Raw genomic sequence first — 23,891 nt, 5'->3', positions numbered from 1 at the left:
CAACCACTGTAGAAATCAGTATGGCAGTTTCTCAGAAAACTGGGAATCAATCTTCCACAAGAATCAGCCATACCACTCTTGGGCATATAACCAAGGAATGCTCCATCATACCACAAAGATACATGATCAACTATGTTCATAGCAGCATTATTTGTAATAGCTAGAACCTGGAAACCACCTAGATGCCCATCAACTGAAACATGGATTAAGAAAATGTGGTACATATACACAATGGAGTACTACTCAGCAGAGAAAAACAATGACATCATGAAATTTGCAGGAAAATGGATGGAACTAGAAAGTATCATCCTGAGTGAGGTAACTCAGACTCAGCATGACAAGCATGGTATGTACTCACTCATAAGTGGATACTAGATGTAAAACAAAGAACAATCAGACTGCAACCCACAACTCCAGGGAGGCTATATAGCAGGGGGGACCCTAGGACGACTGTGGCTTATAATAAGTTTTGGTTTTGCCCAACCACTGGGCAAGCTTTAGGGAAACAATTCACTATTAAGGTAAGAATTTGTACTGTATCAAGCTGATGAAAGAAAATGCTGGCCATACTTTCAGGAGAGGAGGCCAAAATCTTTTTAGATTATGGATTAGCCTATAGAAAAAAAATGTCTGCCATAAATCAAAAAGTGAAGGGGAAGATGAATAAGAATCTCACTTACACAACTTAAATAAAACATAGCTCTCTGAACAGATGAAGATAGGTTTCTTCTGTAGCCCAAAGTCTAGTCAATATTTATAATTATAATTCAGCTGTCATTTAGCTTAAAAGGGCTTATTGGGAAATGTTATCATTTTTACTATTTTCTATAGAGAAAATACTTTCCTGTTTAAAGGAAAAAAATAAAAGAAAATGTAAGCATAAGCAAAATGTATACTGCTTTCAGGCCTGGCCTAACCACATGTAGATTCTCTCTGCTCTCTTCCCCAAGTGAGACAATCCTGCAGAGCATGCCAAGGTTCTAAAAGATGATAATATGGAGAGGTAGAAAAAAAACTCGAAGTGGGCTGATGAAAAGGCTCATAGTAAATAAAGGCACTTGCCATACAAATCTGATGACCTGAGTTGTGATCCCTGGAGCCTACATCAGGGTGGAAGGAAACAAATCCAAAGCTGTCCTCTGACTACCACATGCTTTCTGTGGCGTACTTGTCCACCTCTCCCTCCCTCTCTCCTTCTCTCCCTCCCTCCCCCCCCCCTCTCTCTCTCTCTCTCACACACACACACACACACACACACACACACACAAATGATAAATTTTAAATTAAAAAAAAAACACAAACCTTGAATCCCCAAATTACCATGTGGAAAGCAATCTGCCCACTAGGACAGACCTCTACATGGCAGAAAATGAATACATTAATAAACTGCTGATATGTGTGACACCCTCGCCCACAGTACTATGTCTGTCACAGTGTGCATTTTATCTGATTTTATACAATTGTGCATCTGGTTGGTATCTGTGTTCTTCATTTTGATTTCAACATTTCTTAATCCTTATGCCCTGGAAGGGTCCCTAGTGAGCAGCACTGTCTTAAATTTCTTAGAATTCCAATTTAATATTTTTATATTTTTTAACATTTTTAAAGATTTGTATTTTATGTATGAGTGCTTTATCTGCATATACACCTGCACATCAGAAGAGGGCATCAGATCCCATTATAAATGGTTGAGAGCCACCATGTGGTTGCTGGGAATTAAACTTGGTACCTTTGGAAGAGCAGCCACTGTTCTTAACGGCTAAACCATCTCACCAGCCCTAATATTTTTATCTTTAACTGGAACACTTGATCTATTTACACTAGAAGTGATTATTCATATTTGGGTTTCAATCTGCTCTTTTTTTTTTTTTTTTTTTTTTAAGATTCATTTATTTATTTTGTATACAGCATGTATGATTACAGGTCAGAAGAGGGCACCAGATCTCGTTACAGGTGGTTGTGAGCCACCATGTGGTTGCTGGGAATTGAACTCAGGACCTCTAGAAGAGCAGTCAGTACTCTTAACCTCTGAGCCATCTCTCCAGCCCTCAATCTGCTCTTTTACAAGATTGTTTCCATTGCCTTCTTTTGGATTAGTTACCATTCCTGCCCCTGCTTCTTAGTTATCAAGCTAAATAGTCTCTTTTTTTCTTTATTATTTAGAAATTATAGCATAAAGGGTGACTTATCAAGGCCCAACACTTGCAAAGTCTTACCACTCCTTTGGATGACAAAAACCGTAAGCCATTAACTCCATTCACATTTCAACTGTTCCATGTGTACACATGCATATGTGTTCACAACCTGCAAACCATTATGCTTTATGCGACAGTCATTTATCTCTGTTAGATACTGGACTTCTGCATGGCTGAGCAGTGTCTTGTATAGCCCACACTGACCTCCACCTCAACTATGCAGCTGAGAATAACCCTGAACTCCTGATCCTCCTGTCTGCAGTCTGGCATCTTTTATATGCTCTGAACATCTTCAACCATTACCTTTCCAAGATACTCCTGTACCAGCCACCTACCCCCCTCCTTTCCTTTCCCTTCTGTCTTCACTTTCATCTGGGGCATCATTTTATGTCTTCTGCCTTCTGTGCTTTCTATTTCCCATTTCTGCATCACTGTGGCATTTCTCTTTGCTTATTACTCCAGTTGGCCACAATGGATTTTCCAATGTTAGACCTACCTTTCATTCCCAAGATAAACTACTTTTGGCTATTATGGAGCAACCTCTTTATCTGTTGCTATATAGATTTGATTTGCCATATGTATGGGGGATTTTTCTTTGATTTACAGATCTGTCATGGAAATTTGTCATTATGTCTTGTCTGGTCTTGCAATTAGGATAGTGCCAGCTTTGGAAAATTGATTAGAAAATATTTTCTATTTTTTGAAAAAAGCTTTTTTTTCTCTTATTTTTAGATTTACTTTATGCTTATGCATGCTTTGCTTGCACTCATATACAGGCACTAAGTGCATACTTGGTGCCTGTAGGGGTGTGAAGAGGGCATTAGATCCCCTAGAACTGGAGGTACCGATGGTCATGAGTCTCATGAGTCACCGTGAGAATGCTAGGAACTGAACCCAGGTCCTCTGCAAGAGCAACAACTTCTCTTAACCACTGAACCATCTCTCCAGCCCCAACATTGGTTTTTTTTTTGGTGGTGGTGTGGGGGTAGGTTTCAAGACAGTGTTTTCCTGTTTAGTCCTTGCTGTCCTGGAACTCACTTTGTAGACCAGGCTGGCCTTGAACTCAGAGATCTTCCTGCCTCTGCCTCCCAAGTGCTGGGATTAAAGGGTGTTTCACCATCACATGACTAGCCCCAATATTCTTGTTTTTTATTTTTAAAGATTTATTTATTTATTATGTATACAGTATTCTGTCTGCATATATACCTGCAGGCCAGAAGAGGGTGCCAGATCTCATTACAGATGGTTGTGAGCCACCATGTGGTTGCTGGGATTGAACTCAGGACCTTTGAAAGAACAGTCAGTGCTCTTAACTGCTGAGCCATCTCTCCAGCCCCCCAATATTCTTTCTCTTAAACATTTAGTATAATTTGCCAGTAAAACATTGTATACGTAGTCTTCTTTCAGGCATTTTAAATAAAACTAAGTTCTTTTTCAAAATTTTTTTCTTTTTCAAAAATTTTAAAGTTTTTTAAAATTACATTTATTTATTTTGTGTATGTGTGAAGTCAGAGGACAGCTTGCAGAGTTAGTCCCAGAGACTGAACTCCAGTCCTCAGGCTTGAGGTCCTTGGCCTTCACCTGCTCTGCTCTTACTAGCACTCAACATAGCTCTTTAATAAATAAATAAATAGATTGTATATATTTCCTTGAGTAAGACTCAACAATTGTGTTCATTTGTCAAACTGCTGGCATAAAGACATTTCTATTATCATGCTTCAGCCTGTAATCTGTGGTATTGTCTCACTGTGTATTTTTTTTTTTTTTTTTGGTTTTTCGAGACAGGGTTTCTCTGTGTAGCTTTGCGCCTTTCCTGGAGCTCACTTGGTAGCCCAGGCTGGCCTCGAACTCACAAAGATCCGCCTGCCTCTGCCTCCCGAGTGCTGGGATTAAAGGCGTGCGCCACCACGCCCGGCTCCATCACTGTGTATTTCTGATGTTGGCCTTTGTTTTTTTTCCCCTGAAGAAATATTTCCCTGATCTAATTAATCTAATACATCCTCAATTTTGCACAGTGCAGAACCTTATATAGTTCCATAGCCAGGCACAGTGGCACATGCCTCTAACCCCACCATTCAGGAAGCTGAGGCTGGAAGATCACAGACTCCCTGCCAGTCTAAGATACATAGAGACTCACAAAAAACAAAAACAAACAAAACCTTATGAACTCCATACTTGCATTTTCTTCCTTTCATTTTTTTGCTGTTACTATTTATTTCACCTCTACAAGTATTACAACTTCCAAAATACATTATTTATTTTTCATGTTAAATAGTCAACTTTTCAAAAGCCATTTAAAGTAAGTAAAATGAGCCCTGTATGGACCATTTCAAGTTCCTACCTTTTTTTTTTCTCCAAAAGCTTCCACATTGTCTTTCCCTTCTATCTGAACGCCCCTTGGTATTTCCTGAAGTGTAATTCTGCTGGCAATCAGCTGTTACTTTTCTTTCTTTTTTCTTTTTTTTTTTTTTAAGTTTAGATTTTTTTCCCTGAGACAGGGTTTCTCTGTGTAGTTTTGGTGCCTTTCCTGAAACTCACTCTGAAGCCCAGGCTGGCCTCGAACTCACAGATCCGTCTGCCTCTGCTTCCTGAGTGCTGGGATTAAAGGTGTGGGCCACCACTGCCGGGCTCTTGTTGAGTTTTAATGTAGTGGTTGGAAACAAACTCAGAGCCCTGTCTACACTAAGCATTCTCTCACCCATTGTGCCCCAGCCTCATGGGGCCCTTACCATACGTTTTCAAGTTCCTGGGTTTTGTTCTTGGAATACAGATAAATGACCTAGACTTGGCTAGAGAAAATCTGAAGCAACTTACTTTAGGGCTCCAGCCTCCTACGGGTTATATCCTTCTGAGCTAGCTACCCATCATCCTAGGTAAAAAGTTGCTCTGCATACCACTAACAGTAAAAAGGCAATCCTTAAAGGATCTAACTGACATCACCACAGCAGGAGGACATATTCCCAGCCTTCTGTGACAGTCCTCTTTCTGATGGCTTTTTCTGGCTTTGAGGTATATCCACTGTGTATGTGACAATCCAAGCAAGATTTTGGGTCGCTGTGCAGATCCCTGCAGTTCTAAGCAAGTCTCTTCCTCAGATTTGCTCAGCTTTGTCACACTGATGAGGCTGCTGGACTCTGGATTTTCTCCCCGTTACCTGAAGTGTGGAGACTCTGCCTCTGAATCAGGTAAAAAGCTACCTGAAGGCCAAATCCAACCTGCTGCTGCTTTTATAATGAAGTTTTGTTAGAACAAATCTATACTTGTTTGATTACATTCTTGCTTTCACAAAGGAAACACAAGTGATAGCAGAGTGGCCATGACAGAAACAAGAGTTCCAACAAGCCCAGCACGGGTGCTTGTGCCCTCTGTAAGGAAAGCACGCAGTGCCTGCTCCAGGGAACGAGCTGGGCACTGTGCGCTTGCGCACCTGGTTCCCTGTCTCAGGGGACACAGTCCTAATCTACCCTGTATAAACCTCTGAAAATTGTTGTTTTACATATTCTGCCTGACTTCGAATTTATTAAGATGGTCTGTTCTGGATTAGGGTGAAGTAGAAGACTTGCCTCAGGCACAAATTTTAGGAGAATGCAGAAAAAGCATAATGATAGAGAACATCAAAATTATTGGGGAGGACACTAAGGAACAACACACACAAATATTATATACAGCATCAGTCACAGTGCTGTGTGAGGAAAAACAATCAATATCAATATCATCTTTACCTAAACTTTTTATTTTTCACCACAGATTTCATTTGACTTTTAAAAGTATTACATTAAAATGTCATTAATCTCAATTACCAACATTTTTGGTGCCCTCTTAAATTCTATACTATTTGCCTCCCCTAATCTGGCAGAGATCTAGTCCCTGTTATTCCATCATAGCGCAAACGGAAGTCTCCAGGAATAAGTCTTCCTTCCATTCAGTAGAATTAAGACCAATGCTGACCAAGTTGAGAAAGAGCTACATCCTGATCCACAGGCAGAGAAAGAGACTGGGCCTAGATGTGGGCTTCTGAAACCTCAGAGCCAGTGACATACTCCTCCAGTAAGAACACACCTCCTAATCCTTATAATCCTTTCAAATAGTGCCACTCCCTGGTGACTAAGCATGTAAATACTATGAGCCTGTGGGGACCGTTCTCATTCAAGCCACCACAGGTAATAATTTATAATGGAGTATGAGGAACAGCAAACAGCCATCTGCAGCACTGACACCAAGTCAACTGACTGGCGAGTGAAGACCTTAGTGCATGTCAGTTCAATCATAAGTAAGTGGACTGACAAACTTCCTGACTTGGTTTTACAGAAAAACTATACATCTGAAATCAGCCATCTCATTTCCCAAATATTCCCAACTCCTAATTCTGCTGAATAAACAAGGAACTTTCACCCAATTCCCACATATTTTCTACATCATTGATTTCTTTTCTAATGCATAGTGTAAAAGAAGTCTTCAAATATTCTGTCAACATTCCTTATACAAATGAAATAGTTACATTAATGAATTTTGTTGAAAAAATTATGGGGGAAAAACTCTGAAGATAGGCTAGACAGTTACTAACCAAGTCCAGGAAAGACCCAGTGCAGAGGGTATACCTGGAAGACAGCTGGCACAAAAGGTGCTGTGGCACAGCCAATCCCACCTTGCCATGCAAGCTGGCAAGCCAGCCAGACACCAGCAGGAACCTAGCACCCACTATTTTTCAATGCCAACACTTTTTCCTCTGGTCTAGCACTTAGAGGAAAACAAACTTAAGAGGACTGCCTATAAATAAGAATGCCAAAAGCTCTGGGCAGGTTTTACTAGTTTTTCAAAAAATTACCTCATTCTCTCCATCTCTCTCTTTAAATGCAAACACAAGGGAAGAGTAACAAGGAATGGCCTGCTTGGGACAAAAATGGTCATTTATTCTAGGAGGAGGAAGAAAATGGAAGTAATCAACAGTTTGAAAAACTAGTCAAGTTGATTATGAAAAAAAAAAAACTTCTGAGGAAATCTTACAAAGGAAAGGGTTAACACAGACTTTAGACCACCCTAATTTATCTGATGTCGATGCTGGGGGCACTATGAAGGAGAAGAAGATAAGGACAGAGGCCCTGCATTCACCAACTGTCAGGCTAAGAAGGTGGTCAACCCGACCCCCAGGTGTAAGACAGGAAAACTACTAAAGGGAGATGTGGAAATTGAATTAGGTATGGCCCTCACAGACTCACGTGTTTGAATGTTTGGTCCATAGGGGGTGGCACTATTTGCAGGTGTGGCTTTGGTGGAGTAGGTGGCCTTGTTGGAAGAAGTGGGTCACTGTGGGGGTGGGCTTTGAGGTCTCCTTTGCTCAAGCTTTGCTCAGTGTGACACTCAGCCCACTTCCAGTTGCCTGCAGATCAAGATGTAGACATCTCAGCTCCTTCTCCAGCACCATGTCTGCCTGCAAGATGCCATGTCCTGCCAGGATGATAATGGTCTAAACTTCTGAACCTGTAAGCCACACTAATTAAATGTTTTCCTTTATAAGATTAGCGGTGGTCATGGCGTCTCTTCACAGCAAGAGAAACCCTAAGACAAGAGATACACAATATATAGAGCAATGGCTCCTATGCACAGGGCTTTAGAAAAGATCTCCCCAAGAGGACATTTATGCATAAGCTAAAGGATAGACAGAAATTAATCATTTTCTCTAATCCTCAGATTTAGAAATAATAGACATAGGTAAATAGAGTAAAAAGCAGCTCAGTACTAAACATCTCCCTTCCTAAAGCATGTGTTTTATATCAGTATGGATGTGTGTGTACAAGTACACAGGGCTTCCTAAGTGATTAGGTAAACTGGGGAGGCTGTCCTCTTGAGCTTGAAGAGGATACTTAAAAGGATACTTCTTGGGGCTGGGGAGATGGCTCAAAGGATACGAGTGCTTGCTGTGCCCGCATGAGAATCTGAGTTTGAATCCCCAGTGTCCACATATAAAACTGGGCATGGCCACACATGCCTGTAACCCACCCCTACCATTGGTAAATTCCAGAGCTTGCTGGCCAGCCAGCCTGGACAAAATACAGAGTTTTAGGTTCAGTGAGAGACCCTGTCTCCAGAGAATAAAGCTGAGGGTGATGGAAGAAGACACATGACATCCTCCTCTGGCCTCCACATGGGCATGCCTGGGTAAATGCATCTGCATACACCTCCCCATTTTTCCTCACACCTCTTTCCATAAAAGAAAAAAAGGGGGGGCATCTCTCATCTTTTCCAAACGCAAAAGAAAACTTTGTGTTAAATGACTGCCAGGTATTAAATGGCACTTTAAAATTATTCTTATTGATGGGCGGTGGTGGTGCACACCTTTAATCCCAAAACTCAGGAGGCAAAGGCAGGTGGATCTCTGTGAGTTCGAGGCCTTGCTGGTCTACAGAGCTAGTTCCAGGACAGCCAGGGTTACACAAAGACACCCTGTCTCGAAAAACAAACAAACAAATAAAAACAAAAACAAAAAAAAAACCAAACTTTTTTAAAGGTGAAATATAGTTGGTTTTCTTGATTTTGTTTCAATTTTTTTTACTCTTTTTTTGTATGCTGTTTTATTGTATGCTGCAGCCAGTGTATATAAAGTAGTTAAACCTTGTGAAACAGAAACCCATGAAAATTCAGAGGTAGATGTTAAAGATTGCTAAGATTGCATATTATGGCTCATGTGTTATAGGGAGACTTTCTGTATAGACTTCAAATTTAGTTCTCTTGAACAGTCACTGGTTTGTGAAAAGTGCTTTGAGAAACCTCTGAAAAATGTGACTACAAAAGGGAGCAGACTTTCTGGGGGCTGCAGGGACTTGTAGAAGACGACACCAGTCAACAGAAGATCATTTTGAACATTCTGTAGACAGAACTGTTTTGAGTGTGCAGCTAGCTGCCTGGGAAAATTTCACATGGTTGAACCTGGCCTCTAGCCAGAGCTGCTGAACCACCTTCTCCATGGTGGTGATGCTGGAGGAACCCGACATGGTACTCAGGACAATGTGTAACTCGTTTGTCCTAGTGAGCGGCAGGAGGTAGCAGGTGTCTGTCTGTTTTTTGAGACTGGCTGTCCTGGAACTCTATGTAGACCAGGTTAGCCTCAAACTCACAAAGATCCTCCTGCCCCCTGGGATTTAAGGCATTCTTAAACAAATAATACATTAAAAACCTGTTCTAAGTTAATACTACCAACAGAACTTTACATGAGCAAATTTGAAAGCAGGAAACAATTGGTTTTACAAGTTTAGAGGTGGCAGCTCTAGTGGTCACACTGACCATGATGACAATAGTAGCAGCACTTTCTTCAGAAAGGGGGAAGCAAGTTGAGGAACCACAGGTTCTGAGTCAAGGCCCTAAGGCAAGCACATCACTGGTATTCTGGGCAGCAGGACCCATAACTAGGTCTGAGAGAAAGGGCATCCCCAGATGGGCAGCACATAGCCTAGCGCCAGACAGGCTGGGCAAGAGGTGTCACCAAGACTATCACCTTGGCTTGAGTGTCTTCCACAGTTGGAAGCGTCAGAGGCAACTTTTCATGGTGTGGCAAACTGGATCTCACGTTTAACACTTTCTTTCAAAATATTTGAACTCAGCCTGCTAAGTGTAGGGACATGGTTTTTTTTTTTTTGTTTGTTTTTTTTTTTGTTTTTTTTTTTGGTTTTTTCGAGACAGGGTTTCTCTGTGTAGCTTTGCGCCTTTCCTGGAGCTCACTTGGTAGCCCAGGCTGGCCTCGAACTCACAGAGATCCGCCTGCCTCTGCCTCCCAAGTGCTGGGATTAAAGGCGTGCGCCACCACGCCCGGCTGGGACATGGTTTTAATTCTATGATAGATGTTACACAGAAATGTTACAGCCTGTCTTAGTAAGGCTTTTATTGCTATGAAGCAACACCATGACTCTTATAAAGAAAACATTTAATTGGGATGGCTCACTTACAGTTTAAGAGGTTCAGTCCATTATCATCAGGATGGGGAGCATGCATGATGGCTTGAGCATAAGAGACCTCAAAGCCTACCCCACAGTGGCATATTTCCTCCAACAAAGTCATACCTCCTAATAGTGCCACCCCCTTTTGAGGCCATTTTTATTTTTCAAACCACCACACAGACTAGAGAAGGACAGTCCAAAGTCTGGTTCTCTGGTCTGCTGAGTCCTCTGAATTGAAAGATATAGCAAGGGCTACATAAACAAGCCTCAAAAGCAAGTCTTCTCTGACCTCTTGTCCCCTGTCTTTTCTACTCTACAGTGATTCACAGAAACCATATTTCCTCTTCCCAAGTTAGGCCACATCAACTATGTAACTTCATCCCTACTCAAAATCTCAGGCCTACTTCAACTGATAGCAGGTCCTAAGACACTCCAGAGCACCCTGCTGGGGCAGGAAAAGATGAGGCTGCATATGGAGGCCAAGCAGGATCTGAATATCCAGGTTTCCTCAGGTCTCATTCAGATCAAGATCTCTGGTCATGTCTACACAACTGTCCACCATTCATTAAACCTAGACATTACAAACAAAAGAAAGTGTCACAGACAGAATCAGAGGCAAGAAAATCATACACCTGAGGCCAGTCTAGACAATACAGCCCAAGGCAGCTTTCCTGGAACCTCTGAGTCTTCATTTTTTTCCTTTGAGATGTGGTCTCATTCTGAAGCCCAGGTCAGCTTAGAGCTTACTATGTAGTACAGGCTGCTCCTGAACTGTAATAATCCTGCCTTAGCCTCTCAAATGCTGGGATTCCAAATGTGATCCACCCTAGAAATTTTCTTCATTTTTGTTTTGAGACAGAATCTCACTCTGTAGCCAGACTAGCCTGGAATTTGTTCTATAATCTCACAGTCTAGGCTAACTTTGAACTCATGGAGATCCTCCTGCCTCCCAGTACTGAAATAATAGGCATAAGATACCATGCTCAGCTTGATGAAGCCTTCCTAAATCACATGAAAGTGTAAAAAACTAAAAATTTTGACGTTTCTTGTGGAAGCGTTTAAGAGGTTTATGTTCTTGTGTATACACCATGTGCCACTGTGTATACATGTACATCAGAGGAAAACATGTGGGAGTCAAGTCTCCCTTTCTACATGTAGGTTCCAAGAATCAAACTCAGGTTGTCAGGTTTAGTATCAAGTGCCTTTAACTGTTGAGCCATCTTGTTGGCCCTGAATCAACTTCCTCTGTTCTTCTCTTATAAACCCATATTTTGTTACAGGAATGTCAGCTATGATCCTTATTACTTTTCTCCTCTATGGAAAATAGACATCCTCTAGCTAAACACAGGCCATCAGCTGAGGTATAGTATACACAAGGATGTGTTCCCCAACCAGAGGGTCTAGACACTTTCAAAAGGTTTAAATAATGCATCTGCTTGTGAAATATCATTCTCTAACACATGTAGGGTTTATCTGACCATGAAAAGTTAAATTCCCCTGAACTGAATTTCATCCTCTCCTCTTTGGTTTTGTTTGTTTGTTTTTTCAAGATAGGGTCTCACAATGTAGCTCTGGCTGCCCTGGAACTCACGAAGTGGCCAGGCTGACCTTGAACTCAGAGATCTGTCTGCCTCTATCTCATTAGTCCTAGGATTAAAGGCATGTAGCATTATACAGGCTCTGAGACAAGATGTCACTATGTAGTCCTGGAACTCACTATATAGACCAAGCTCACCTCAAATGGAGATCTATTTGATTCTGCCTCCTGAATACTGGGATCAAAGGGGTACACCACTATACTTGGCTCACATCTCTCTCTCTCTCTTTTTTTTTTTTTTTTGTAAGTCAAGAAAATATCCTTAAATGACTATATTTTCTTCCTCTAAACAAAAGAATAATCTTAAGATTTTTCTACTGAATTTATTCTTAGTGTAAAATATGCCTTTAATACTAGAACCAGTTTCACAGAGGCAGATACACAGCAATGACTCACAAATATTTATTAAATGGTCTTCTGCAGACAAATGGTGCTGACCCCACTGGTTCTGGCTAGGACCAGATCTTTCCTTTTGGGATCATGTCTTTACTTCTCCCACTGATGTGATCTTTAAAACAGGCATGTGTGGGAATAAAGGGGCACAGGGCAGACAAGACAGGCAAATGCACACATGGCACAGGAAAATTGTGCAGGTACATCATACACTTAAACTCAAACCCTGTAGTCTATTTTCATCTGACCAGAAGATCTGCCACAAATGTCCTTCTGTCTGTAGTCTGACCTCTGACCTACCATAATTGACTTTCCCTCCCCAAAATTCTAGTTTACAGCTCACCTCTCACCAGAGCCTCAATATAAAGTCTTATTCACATAAGAAGTGCTTCTGAGCTGGATGGTGGCGCACACCTTTAATCCCAGCACACGGAAGGCAGAGCCAGGCGGATCTCTGTGAGTTCGAGGCCAGCCTGGTCTACAGAGTGAGTTCCAGGACAGACTCCAAAGCTACACAGAGAAACCCTGTCTTGAAAAACCAAAAAAAAAGAAGTGCTTCTTAAGTGCAGCAGCAAGGCCACTGTAGTCACAGGTTACCACTTCACTCTTCAATCTAAATGTGTTCCTGCAAGGTACACAGGACCACAGTTCAGCGTAATGTGCCATGATGCTGGTCTTTCATTCTTATTTGTCTGTTGAATAAATTGTCTATAACTTCAGGATGATTAAAAGTGTTCTAAAATCAAATAGAATTCTGAACAACTGTGAACATATCAACACTGGATACCACTGTATCACAAGACAGTTTATCCTATATGAATTATGTTATCAAAAACACATTTTGGGCCAATGAGATGGCTCACTGAATAAAGGCAATGCAGCAGAGAAAGAAGAAAAGAAGAAAGAGCTGGAGAGAAGGCTCAGTGATTAAGAGCACTTGCTCTTCTTCTAAGGGATTCGGATTTGGTTCCCAGCATCCACAAGGCAGCTTACAACCATTCTTAACTCCAGTTCTAGGGGAGCCGACACTTCTGGTCTCTGTGAGCACCAGTCATGCACACATATATACACATAACACTCACACGAAGAAACTAAAAATTTAAAAAAAAATCTTTTTTGTGGGAGAAGAAAACAGGTGTGGTAGTGCACACCTTCAACCCCAGCGCTGGAGAAGCAGAGATAGACATCTCTATGAGTTTAACACCAGCCTGGTCTACAGAGAGAGTTCTAGCACAGCCAGGGCTGTTACACAGAGAAACCCTGTCTCAGAAAACCAAAATAAATAAATAATTGACTGATTGAACCTACTGTCATTATGTCATTCTGCCTTCGTAGGTGTGGTGTCATAACCGTGACTGAATACAGGTGTTGAGCCAGAATTGTAAGTGTATGAGTCTTGGTGGCAAGAGGTTGACACTGAGTGTCTTATTCTATCATTCTCCACCTCAGTTTTGTTTTTTGTTTTTGTTTTTGTTTTTTGGTTTGTTGAGGCAAGGTCCCTCTGTGTGGCCCTGGCTGTCCTGGAACTCACTCTAGACCAGGCTGGCCTTGAACTCAGAGATCCATCTGCCTCTGCCTCCCGAGGTGCTGGGATTAAAGGCATAGGCCACCACGGCCTGGCTAAGGTCTCTTCCTAAACCTGGAACTTGCTGACTTGGTAGCCTTACTAACCAGCAGGCTCTGGGGACTCTCCTGTTTCTACCCCCCCCCCCTGCTCCCCCAAGCCCTGGCACGTAGGATGCTGGGGATCCAAACCCTGGCCCTCATGCTTGCATGGTAAGCACTGTACAACTGAGCCATCTCCCCAGCTCTGCAATTCTGAATCTAGCTGCAAAGTCCATGACTGCTCACAGCTCTCATCACAGAAAGTGGCACACAGGGCAGAGGCCATGTCCTCCCCATGAATGTATCAGTATCTGTACACTAAGCAGACATTCATAAATGATGCAAGAAAAAAAAGAAACATGGAAATTTAATGTTTTTTTTTTTCAATTGAAAGCTCTAAGTTAGAGACCTGAAATTATGAAAGACACCCTTTCTGACAAAAGGAAAACAAAAAAGTATTAACTGAGAGCAAACCTTGTCTGTCAGGAAATGAACCTCAGGGGATCAGACAGCCAGGAGCCAGGAGGAGGTTTCTGACAGTGGACCTGGTTCTGATCTATTCTGGGACCTCAACCAAGTGGATAACTTCTTTGGGCCTCAGTTTCTTCATCTGAAAATAAAGGGATAGAATTAGACAAAGATTCTAAATGAGACCCATAGGTAAGCCACAGCAATACACCCACTAAATGGGTAACTCCAAGAATAAGCTCCCTTCCAATTAAAAGTTACACCATACAATTCTGAATTATAGGCCAGACAGGTATGGGTAATAAACTCAAGCAAACTGGTGCTTTAAAGCAAGACCCTATCTCCAAAAAGATTGCAATGAGGTTTAAACGCACATTGAAGACTGTTTTGTTTTGCTTTGTTTTGTTTTAATTTTTGCTGTTTGAGAGATCTATGTAGCTATGGCTGGCTTGGAACTCACTTTGTAGACCAGGTTGGCCTTGAACTCACAGATATCCATCTGCCTCTGCCTTCTGAGTGCTGGGATTAAAGGTGTATATCATTATGCTCAGCTTGGGGAATGAACTAGCTCTAAATGTTGCCAGCAATTCTTTGATAATGAAGCCATGGACAGCCCCCCCACTTTTATAACTCTCACAAGCTTGATCACCGGGGGCCCCCTTCCCCAAACCAACCACTACAACATCCAAGCTAAGAGGAAGTCAGGCTTGGAGCCTGGAAACTTCCGGAAAGAAGTTCTTCACATGGACAGAAAGCTCCACCAAGACACTACACCACATCAGGACATGAAGTACAAGTACAGTTCAGGAAGCAGGGATCACCAGGCATTGTCAGTCCCATTCTACATGGCCCACTGGCCGATTGTGATGAGATGGCTCCTCAGCCTGAGGCTGAAAACAAGCTTTCAACCATAGTCTGTGACCAGGAACCAAGAGGCAAGGTAGATGTCACCAGAGAAAGAGCTGAGCAGGGTAGCCAACTCTGTTAAGCACAGAGAAAGGATGTGCATTCCGTAGAAAGCTGAATTTATTTACACTGATCATGTATGCAGGCTCTCAGCTGGAAAATCTCAGTTAAAATGCCAGGAGGTTCAGAGCCCATTCACAAGCTTTTCAGAACACATGCAGTTGCCATGGTAACCCTGACATTATATTTCTTGGCGCTGGACATATAAAATTAACAACCATGAAGCATTCAATGCATTTTGGGGTCACCAATTTATAGCAAAACCATTCTGAGTTTGGATTTAGCCTCCCTTTTAGATAAACAAAGAGGACCAGCTGAAGGTAGTGGCCAGCTCACCCCATGCATAAGCACAGAGCTCCACACTTGAGAATATGCTCATCTGAGGATTTTTATCTGAGGAAAAATAAGAACTCAGGGAACTGGACTTTATCATCCATCATCTTATGGCTGATGATATATCTTATGCCAGATCAATGAAATAGTCATTGTTTAAAAGAAACAAATGTTATAATCCATATCTACATTTCTGAGATTCAAGCTTGCTTATTAGAAAGCCAAAGGAAAGGCTAACCCTTTTCAAAGAACACCCTGAGTAATTCATTAGAGAACATTAGTTCACAATAAATAAGACAATTCTTCAAATGTCAAAACTGTCATTAACAAGATACAAAGTTTTATTTCTTAGATTCAGTGGAGATCTATTCAAATCATGATTTACTTTGATTTTGGATATTCATAAATACTTAAAATACACAAATGCATGCTTTTTAAAGTCCCTTACCTTTGTATAACCCGCCATCTGAACTCATAGATGAAAACCAAATTACCAGGCACAGACTGCAAAGGCATCTTCAGTTTCACATTCCGAGGAAAGCCTACTGCACCAGGAACTAAGAGCTGCTGCAGGACAAGCCTGTGCTAGCAAAGGCACTCACAAAACTGCCTGCATCTAACCACAGAACCGAGGGTCCTGAGGCATGGTAGACCCACCATCTCCTCCTTCAGCTCACAGGCAGCAGGCAGCAGTCTGAAGGGGAGCGAGTGGCTTCCATATTAGCAGGGCTTTGCTAACCGCTGCATTGCAGTCTTTCTGAAAGCTACCAACCTCAGAAGCAAAGGCGCTGGAGACAGACTTCTCGGCAGAGGGAGCTGCGTTTGGAGCCACAAAGATTTTTTTTTTTTTAAAAAGGATTTTAAGAAATGTTACAAACTTCTAGAGGTATTTCTGGGTTTCCAACCTGTTTCCTAAGGGCTGTCTGGTTTGTGGTTTATACTGGGGTATGGCTGGGACAACTGGTTGAGCCAGGTAACAATGCTGAAATGAATGAAATGTACATAGTGACAGTCATTAATGCTCAAGATGCCTGTGAGGACTGTGCACATCTGCCACCAGGAATGTCAGCTTCCAGGCTCCTGCTGAGAAGCTCTGAGAATGAACCACAGCTTTCATTAAAAAATAAAAAACAAAAACAAGTAAGCCATGTCTAGCTCCTGTACAGGCAGCTTTCACCTCGACGCCCAGCCACCTTCTCAGCATGGTAAAAACTCCTATGTGGTCAGAAGACCTAAAATATTAAACCATTGACCATGCAATCAAATTTAGAAAAAGATTTTAACAATAGTAGCAGTTTCTTAAATGACTTTTACATTGCATTAATTAATTTGTTCATTCATTGATTCATTTGGTGAACACTATGTATTATATGGAAAAGGGATATGAATGACAGTTTACCATTATGGTGGTTACAGGCCATTCAATGAGAGTGCAACTGGGGAACAAGTCATTCCAAATGTGAGGACAAATGCTCTGGTCAGGGCCAGCACACTGAAGGGAGAACAGGAGCTATTTTGGGAATCCAGACAGGGATCAGGACAAGGTCCTATAAGGAAAGAACCTATGATGGATGAAAGAATGGGCTGGCCTGGAAAGAGGAAGGATGAGAGGATGTATACTCAAGACAGTTGTGCACATCCCTATGTGGGAAAACAGGTGGTCAGTAAGAGTTTATGAGCACCACTCTAATGTTAGGGCCTGACCCTCTAGACTCACAGCAGCACCCTTGAGTAGCTCTGTGCACCCACAGCTGACAAACTATCAGAGTATCTTGTATCTGAGGCATACACTTGCCCAAAGCTAATGAGGACCAAGTGGCAAGGCCAGAATGTGAACCTAGCAGACAGCTCTGTGCCATGCAGTCCTACTCTATTGCCCTGAGCAGGTTAACAGCTGGCTTCCAGGGATTCTGGTGACTGACCAGAAGGGATTCCTGTCTATAGTGGCTTCTGCTCAGATGTACTTTGTTCTACTGTGAATCTGTGGCCCAATCTGACTTGAACAGACAGTAGATCAGGACTAGGTGAGTGAATAAACAAACTGAAGCTCTGCTGGCCACTCCCACACATCCCTGCAGACATCATGAAAACTCTCCCTCCTCTTCACCTCTCCTATCTACCTAACTATACTTTAACCACAGGCTCTGGGATCACCTCCTGGAAATTTTCAGAAACTCCTTTCCCATGGCCAGCATCAAGGCCCCTTTCTCCTGTCACCCCTAAGGGTTACCACACTATGCTCGTGACATATATTTCCATGGGTATTGCATGATGTTGTAGCTGCCATTCACAAGACACACCATCAGTCTCACTCAGAGAACTCAATTGCTCCCTGTGAGGTAGCTTCTAGTATCATCTCCACCTGACAGATAGGGAAACTGAGGCACAAGGACCCTACGTTATAATCCAGGATTGAAACCCAGACCCTGGCCTCCATAGGTCATTTGCTAACTAGCCACTTCCTGCTTTTATGGGCACCCACAAGGTTCACTGATACTAACTTGGAAAGAGGATGTTAGCCTTATAGAGAACTTTCAAGAACTATTTATTTATTTGTTTGTTTGTTTGTTTGTTTTTCAAGAAAGGGTTTCTCTGTATAGCCCTGGCTGTTGTAGAACTCATTCTGTAGACCAGGCTAGTCTCAAACTCACAGAGATCCCCCTGCCTCTGACTCCTGAGTGCTGGGATTTAAAGGCCTGTGCCACCACCGCCCAGCAAGAACATTTTCTATTCTTCCTGCTCTGTCTCTTTTTCCAAGCAAGACATGAATAAATCAATACAGTCGCATCACATAATGACATCTGGTCAGCAGTGGACTACTATAAGGCTGTGGTCCCAGGACCACAGTCACAGCCTGTGGTAGCTGTCCTGATGTGAGCATGCTATGATGCTCTCACTCTTCAATCACTGGCACATTCTGTACATCCATCCTCCATCCTTTTGGGATGCATGACTGTTGATTCTACTCACTAGTAAATTCCTGACTGACCTGGAAACTCGCACAGCACGGAGAAAATGAGTGGAGAGACAGCAGGAGGAAATGTCTTTTTGTCATCACTGTGCTTTAGAGACTCACTGGAGTAGTTAAACCCTCAGAGGAGCTTTCATCACATGCTGCTGGGCAAATTTAGGTGCCACTGTGGGCGCTCCCCACTGAAGTCCCAGTAGAGCTCTACCTTTCAAGTTAGGGATCAAGGCTTGTGCTCTGTGGTCGTCTCAATCCCACCAGCTACAGGCAGCTGTAGCAGAGCAGCTCAATTTCTCCACTTAGCTGGCCAGTCCAATGCAGCCCAATGAAGCCAAGCCCTGTGCTCCAACCTGAACGGGGTTTCCCAGCAGAGTACTGCAGGGACAGGCCCTTCTATCAAGACTCTTGAGCCTCCTAGGGACACCTACAGAGGTGGAGCCAACAGCTAATCAGTGTACAATACATGGGGATGCAAAGAGGCCAGCAGTGGACACAACCTGCCCCCAGTGCTGGTGCTATAAACAAGAGGTACTCATCTTGTAGTCCTTCATTCCACCTTTAAGACTGACCACTGGGAAGCCTAGAATAGGGAAGTTCAGTGTGGACATGACTGGGTTCCACAGGTCTGTGGTGGTGGCTTCCTGCTACCTCTATTTCACAGAATACTACAATTGAGGAATGGCTTTCTGAGTGTGCCAACACTCAAGCCATGTGCTTGCACCTTTAGTTCAGATCGGGCATGAGCAGAGGGCAGCACCTGCTCCTCTGGTGTACACTGCAGGCAGACTAGGAAGGGCTCTTACTACTCTGGTGTGACTCTTCTCAAGCAACTGCTCCTGTGCTAAATCCCAGGTTCCTTGACCAGAAAAGGAATGAGACGCATACTATCAAACCGTCATGGAGATGATGTGACTCAGCTGATGATGTGTATGCAAGACCCTTGAAAGGACAAGCAGTCTCAAAATGTTGGGCACAATGGTTACAAAATACAACTGTAAGACCTTGGAATGACCACAGCAAGACCCGTCCCTTTACTAAATAGTCATATTGAAATTAAGAATCCAACTTAAGCAAATTAACTATTATTAGTGCACATTTATGTGGATTTGATATGAATTATAAAACCATCCCCAGAGGTTTCACTTAGACGCTTTAAAAATGCTAAAGGGGGCTGGAGAGATGGCTGAGTGGTTAAGATAAAAGGATAGCTGGGTGGTTAAGCCATTTTGCTTTTCTTTCTCTAGGTTCAGTTCCCAGGATCCTCACAGTGGCTTACAACCATCTGATACTCAATGTAGTACCACATACATGCAAGCAAAACATATATACACATAAAGAATAAAAATAAAGCCTTCTATTGTTGTTTTGTTTGTCTACTGGTTTTTCAAGACAGGGTTTCTCTGTGTAGCCTGAATAGAAAACACAGAAAAACATTCACTGATTAATACCTGTAATCCTAGCACTCAGGAGTTGGAGGCAGGAAGATCAGGAGAATGAGACAAGCCTAGGCTACAAGAGGCTTAGAGGGCTGCAGAGACAGCTCAGTGGTTAAAAGCACTGGTTACTCTTGCATAGGATCCAGGTTTGATTCCCAGTACCCACACAAAGGCTCCAACCATCCGTAATATCAGTCCAGGAGATCTGGAGCACATGCCTACATACATGTAGCCAATATACTCATACACACAAAATAAATAACTAAATCTTAAAAATAAACAAAAAATCCAGCCAGTTTAGCCAGATACAGTGGTGCAAGCCTTTAATCTCAGCACTGGAGAGGTGGAGGCAGGCAGATCTCTTTGATTTCGAAGCCAGCCTTGTCTACAGAGTGAGTTCCAGGACAGCCAAGGCTACATACACCATGAAATTCTGTATGGAGGGGGTGGGGTAAACAAACAAACAAACAAAACCCAGCCAGTTGGTAAACTAAGTGTAATTCTGCAATTGGCTGAAATCATTACCACAATAGTGTGTCTTTACTTTCTGGGGGAGAGAATCACATCTACTCACAATGAGTCAGCTAGTGTCAGGGTATTCTCATTAAGTCACCAGGAATTACAGGTATAGAGGTGCCTCTCTAGTAACTGAACCAAAATCAAGAAAAGAAACTACTACAGATATGCACACTTTTAGTCCCACAGACCAAATTCTTTTCGTGGTTATATTTAGAATTATTCACATTAGTAAATTCAGGGTTTTAAAATCAGCCTGTTGGCAACATAGATAATTTAAATTTAGCTGGGTAGTGGTGGCATATACCTTTAATCCCAGAACTCAGGAGGCAGAGGCAGGCAGATCTCTTAGTTTGAAGTCAGTATAATCTACAGAGCAAGTTCAAGGACAGCTAGGGCTACACAGAGAAACCCTGTCTCGAGAAAAATTAATTAATTAATTGAAATAAACTTGGTTTAGAGACACTATGTTGCTTGCTATCCCTGTAGCTAGGCAAAGCAAAACCTTGAGATGGCTTCAGGTTCAGTTTTCTGTTTCTGAGATGTGGTCTCACTACATAGCCCAGGACAGCCTTAGCCACATGAGTACAGGGTTACAAATGGGTACCACAATGCTTGGCTAGTGAACCCTAAAATGGTGACATGATTGTTGCAAAACTGTGTTCCTACCTGAAGTGTCAATAGAGCCTTCCTCCCATGATGCTTCACTGCAAAAGCATTTTTTTGTAGAGACTCTTGTGATACTGGACTCACTCAGTATTTCCCACATGCTATCTTCATTTTGTTTGTTTGGTTGGTTGGTTGGGTTTTTTTTTTTTTTTTTTGAGACCGAGTTTCTCTGTGTAGCTTTACGCCTTTCCTGGAACTAGCTTTGTATACCAGGCTGGCCTCGAACTCACAGAGATCCACCTGGCTCTGCCTCTGGAGTGCTGGCATTAAAGGCGTGTGCCACCAACGTCCGGTTCATTGTTTTTTAAATAACAGTGAAAGCAGATATTCAAGCTATCAAAAACCTGGAACTTTCCTGTTTTTTCTAATTGTAATTCCATCACAATACAGAGATAGACATCTTATCTCTATCTACATGACATGCATTAAAAAATCAGAGGCTGAGCACCTGCAGGTATGTGCAGCTAATCCTGTAACTTTTACTTTGGAAGTTAGTTCCCAGAAAATGATAACTGTTAAACCTAGGATGGAGACTCTTTTCCTGCTTCCTTTTTAAAGATTTGCTGGTTGTAAGGCAGGACCCCAAGTTTGCCTCTATCTTGGCATCATTACTTAAAAGTCAGAATGTGCAATAAAAGAAAATGCTGCAATGTAAACTATTTAAATTTTGTGTATCTGTTTGATGACCACATCTGTAGGATATTCTACAATATGTGCTACACTTACTAATTTTCTTCACAAATCTGAAAATTCCAAATTTTCAGGATACCTATTCCTAAGAATTGCAGATAAAGGACTGTGGTCCCTAAAGCATTCAATGTCAACAGGACAAGCTCTGGCTGAGACATGCTACACTGGAGATGCAAATGGACAACATGAGGACATGCACTTTACTGGCCAGGAAACAGTACCAGTTTATGTTGGGGAGATGGGTATATCCCTGCCTGGTTGAATGAGACCCTGAATGAGAAGGCTGAACTTGTCCCCAGCAAACTCAGCTGGGGCTAGTATGGAGTAACAAGGAGGGGAGCTGATAATCTTTAGGAAGGAGCTGGCAGAGGAAGCACAGAAGGCCTCTGCAGGCTGCCAGACAACTGTGAGAAGGATGGACTGGTGGACAAATAGTGTGCTATTATGGTAGGACATACCTCTAGAGAGTTAAGATAACTGAGACAGCCTACCTTGGAGGCTCTTGGAGTGGAGAAGCATGAAAGTCTGGGAGGTGGCAGACCAGTTAGAATTTTTGTGGAAAAGGACAGAGTTTCACTATGTAGGCCAGGTTGTCCTTGAACTTGGCATCCTCTTCTCTTTCCCTCCTGAGTGCTGAGATTACAGGCATGCATCCTACCAGCTAAAGTTTTTAAACTAATTTTCAACTGACAGGAAAAATGTATTTGTTTATGGGTTCAAACGATGTCTCAGTATATGTTCTCATTGTGAAAAGATTGGCATGCCCATCGTCTCAGCTATCTCTGTTGTATTTGGTAAGAACATTTAAGAGCTATTCTTTTAGCAACTGCCTATGTGCATTATTATTATTTTTTTTTGTTTGTTTTTGTTTTTTGTTTTTTTGAGACAGGGTTTCTCTGTGTAGCTTTGCGCCTTTCCTGGAGCTCACTTGGTAGCCCAGGCTGGCCTCGAACTCACAGAGATCCGCCTGGCTCTGCCTCCCGAGTGCTGGGACTAAAGGCGTGCGCCACCAACGCCCGGCGATGTGCATTATTATTAACATGGTCATGGATGAACCTCAAGAATATTATGTTAAGTGAGACACTCGAGATGCATTCTACGTGTATTTTTAAAAGTTGAAGCGCTGGGCGGTGGTGGTGGTGGTGGTGGTGGTGGTGGTGGTGGTGGTGGTGGTGGTGGTGGTGGTGGTGGTGGTGCACACCTTTAATCCCAGCACTCGGGAGGCAGAGCCAGGCAGATCTCTGTGAGTTCGAGGTCAGCCTGGGCTACCAAGTGAGTTTCAGGAAAGGTGCCAAAACTACACAGAGAAACCCTGTCTCGAAAAACAAACAAACAAACAAACAAAAAAGTTGAAGCAAGGTGTAGGGTGGTGGTTCCCACAGGCTGGGGGAGAGATATCAGTCATAGGGCATAAAATTTCAGTCAGCATTGGGACTTAAGTATGATAGACCTAGCCATGAATATATGGACTAATTACTGATCAACACCCCCCCCACACACACACAGCCTGTCATGTCATCTTTCAAAAGGAAGAAGGACAGAGTTGATGCTGCAGTCCAGTCACTGTACTTCTTCCCACTGAGGAGGGAGGGAGGGGCATGAGGACCTGGAGCTCCACAACAGCCTCTGCTACACGAGAACCTTTCTCAAAGAATAAGACAAAGGCCAGGTCTCTGCTTCCTCGAAGACTTCCTTCAATGACTGTTCACAGCACTTTCTTCTATAAAGGCTGAAGAATTTTCTTTTAAGACAGGGTCTCACTACATAATCCAGGCTGGTCTTAAATTCTAAATGCTCCTGCCTCAACTTCCTAAGTGCTGATGTTATAGGCATGCACAGCCATGTCAGGTTAGACTTCGATTGCCAAGGAAATTACTCACATTAACTGTATAGGAAGAAAAAAATGAGCTATGCCAACAACTTTCAATCACTGCTGACGATTAACTATTATAAACTGTAGCTAAGAACCCTGTATTTGGCTCACCCAAGCACTCTGCCAGAATTAGGAGCAGCAGCATCTCTATTAAGAGTGAACACATTGCCGAATGGTAGAGCAAGCCTTTAATCCCAGTGCCAGGAAGGCAAAGGCAGGTGGATCTCTTGAGTTTGAGGCCAGCCTGGTCTACA

General features: G+C 42.6%; 1 protein-coding gene and 1 pseudogene across 10 annotated transcripts in view; both read right to left on the bottom strand.

The window, feature by feature from the left end:
• The window catches only part of Traf3 (TNF receptor associated factor 3), a 121,129-nt gene that overhangs the window by 62,352 nt on the left and 34,886 nt on the right, over window positions 1–23,891 (bottom strand). For 6 of the 10 annotated variants that reach the window (XM_076551423.1, XM_076551424.1, XM_076551417.1 and 3 more), the window contains one exon: window positions 14,193–14,328. The exons of 2 other annotated variants lie outside the window; for them this stretch is intronic. The gene's annotated coding sequence lies outside the window, so the exon portion shown is untranslated. Of the gene's footprint in view, window positions 1–7,411; window positions 7,573–14,192; window positions 14,329–15,933; window positions 16,256–23,891 lie in introns of those variants that run through there. 2 more of the 10 variants (XM_076551420.1, XM_016006438.3) reach the window with 2 other exon arrangements.
• Window positions 7,581–9,831, bottom strand: LOC143268500 (guanine nucleotide-binding protein G(I)/G(S)/G(O) subunit gamma-5 pseudogene; annotated as a pseudogene).

This window comes from Peromyscus maniculatus, chromosome 14 (assembly GCF_049852395.1).
Source record: "Peromyscus maniculatus bairdii isolate BWxNUB_F1_BW_parent chromosome 14, HU_Pman_BW_mat_3.1, whole genome shotgun sequence".
Taxonomy (NCBI): domain Eukaryota; kingdom Metazoa; phylum Chordata; class Mammalia; order Rodentia; family Cricetidae; genus Peromyscus; species Peromyscus maniculatus.
Note: the sequence above shows the minus strand (reverse complement) of the source record. Positions and strands in the feature narration are given on the sequence as shown.